A 3,011-nucleotide genomic window follows, 5' to 3' on the forward strand; every position below is an offset into this window, starting at 1 on the left:
AGAGAGAGAGAGAGAGAGAGGGAGAGAGGGAGAGAGAGAGAGAGAGAGACAGACAGACAGACAGATAGACAGACAGACAAACAGACAGACAGACAGACAGACAGACAGACAAAGACAGAGAGACAGATACAGACAGACATACAGACAAACAAACATACAAAGATAGAGAGTGAGAGACACCCAGAAAGAGAGAGATCAGCTTACGTACCGAAACACTACAGTCCCTGTTTTGCCAATTGTTTTACTTTATCTTGAAATCATTCGCATTCAGTTCTACGTTCGACAGTAAATCTGACGCTCCCAGTCTTGTTACCTTTTGTAGCCATAGCTAAGGGTACCTTTAAGCTAAATAAGCAGAGTGATCTCCCAAAATAAAAGCAACACTACTAACAAGTGCGGTGTAAATAATGCATGTAAACACACATGTAAACATACAACGCCATCTGTAATCACACAGTGAAATCAACAGACAACCACGGGAATTTCAAGTTCTTCCTCGAAGTCTATTTTGATTATAGGTGTCGGACTATCATCTTCCGGAAAACCGGTTATATAACTAAATGTGTGCGTGTGTGCATGTGTATGTGCTTATGTATGTGTGTGTGTGTGTGTGCTTATGTATGTATTTATGTGTGTGTATATATGTGTCTTTAAGTATATGCATAGGCAGAGATATATACATGTGTGTATTTTTATATATGCATACGTATGCATGTGCACAAACAAGAGCATCGCTGCAATTGGATCTTTATGTTTTAACGTATACATGTGTGTCCATATGTATACAGGTATGTATAGGCACTTATTAAATGCTAAATTTCTGGAATGATCAAATATCTTATATTTAGTTTTAGCTGTAATTTCTTTTATTAGCCGTGGTTTTTCGAGTTTTGTGAAGCCCAGATTCTAAATATTCTTACTGCGGTAGATACATATCTGACAACTATGTGTAAATCTAAGTCTATAATGTGAATGGAGTTTTTCCTTCACTGGCTTTGAGCATTGTAAGGACGCGTGGCCTAGTGGTTAGGGCATTACACTCGTAATAGTAAGACCGTCGTTTCGATTCCCGGATCACGTGATGCTTTGCATTTTTGAGCGACGACTTTGAAATCTGATGTGCAGCATACCGTGCACCTGTAAAAGCAATGAAATTTGATGGTGGATAACAACATTTGATCGCAGTAATAGGAATATTCTCTAAGTATTTATCCATATCATGAGCGACTGAGACTTCCGTATCCTTATAACTTCTTATAGGTATTTTTATCCTCAGGATATGTATGGCTCATATTGTACAATATTTTGGCTATAGAGTCATACCTCATGAGCAGATAATACAATCATGAAAATATTTTTGGACAACTACCTATGTACGTGATGTTCTCAATATTTACACAAAACCTGCATCGGTTTTTGCATCTTGGTCGTTTATGTGCATTTCTGTCAGTTTTATGAATCAGACATCGTTAGTCTTTGGTCCTGTATAGCAAAGTATATCTTTAAAAGTGAGAGCTAGTATCCAGGTTCGTAGTGCGAGGCAGGCAAATTTGGTTATCTTTTACTGTCATTTCGAAGATTTCCCTACATAATAGCTGTGTATGAACTTTTACTGATATGCATGTAGCTTTCCATTTGATGACCTACTGCGAATACTTTCAAGGAGGTTCTTTTCCAAATTTGATGATGTCATCTATCTCACATTTGCAAACCTAAACCTTGGGTGCACTTTGACGGATTGGTGGTTAGTACATGCTATGAAAGGGATATCGTGTTACATTCAAATGTTGCTGCCTATAAGACCCAAAGCCTTGTTTGTATTTTAAGAGAAGGTAGTCTGTATCACTATTGATGTAGAAATATTATGATATAGAAAAATATATAAAAAATAGTTTTCCTGTTTTTACATCGGTAGGCTTGTATCTCATGTCGCATTTAATGAAATATCTCAAATGTTGGTTGGAATACTGTTAAAGAAAAAACTTTACGTTATTGACTTATTGTAAACAGAAAGTTCTGAGATATATTTCTATATTTTACTTTCTTTCGGTTGTAGATTCTGTTGTCATGTATTGCTTGTTGAAATATTTTCATTCGATATTTATGTTCAAACTCTACGTGTAGCATTAATCGTCAGGTACCTGATTACACACACAGACACACATTACACATACGCACACACATGTATGTATATAACAGTGGCTTGTTAGGAATTTTTCAACCGAAAGGTAAATATATATACGTCACTAAAGTGACTGGGGCCTCTATTAAGTACAAATAATGCTAGAAATAAGAGTCAAAACAACTCATAACCACAACATGAACCAAGAGAGACAAGCTCTCTAACCACCGAGGATAGCCAGATCACAAGCGATTTCGCATTTACATTAATGCTCGTCAGTGACTCTCATCGACGCCATAGGCTAAACTCAAATCACTTTGTCAGCTTATTAGATCACTGTAGAAACTATACACTGATTTCATATATGGTAAAGATGTAAATTATAAATAATAAGGATTGCTTGTCAGCAATTTTTCGACCGAAAAGCAAAAATATATACGTCACGAAAGCGACTGAGGGCGCTAATCAGCACCAGTGTTGCTAGAAATGAGTCAAAGCAACTTGTAGCCACAATATGCCCCGTCTTTTTGATTGACAGGGGAGGCAAGGACTGAGTGGCGTTTAACCCAAAGCGCCGGTAAGAGCCACTGACGATCATTAATGTAAATGCAAAAATCACTGGTGATCCGGCTACGCTCGGGGGTTAGGGAGCTTGCCTCACTTGTCAGTCAAAGAGACGGTGCGAATTGTGGCTATACTGATCTTAAATAGCACTCTTAGTCGCTTTAGAGATGTATATATATATATGTGTGCGTGTATATGTTTGTGTGTCCGTGTTTGTCCCCTCAACATCGCTTGACAACCGATGCTGGTGTGTTTACGTCCCCGTAACTTACCGGTTCGGCAAAAGAGAACGATAGAATAAGTACTAGGCTTACAGAGAATAAGC

The sequence above is a fragment of the Octopus bimaculoides genome, chromosome 2 (genome assembly GCF_001194135.2).
Source record: "Octopus bimaculoides isolate UCB-OBI-ISO-001 chromosome 2, ASM119413v2, whole genome shotgun sequence".
NCBI classification, from domain to species: Eukaryota; Metazoa; Mollusca; class Cephalopoda; order Octopoda; family Octopodidae; genus Octopus; species Octopus bimaculoides.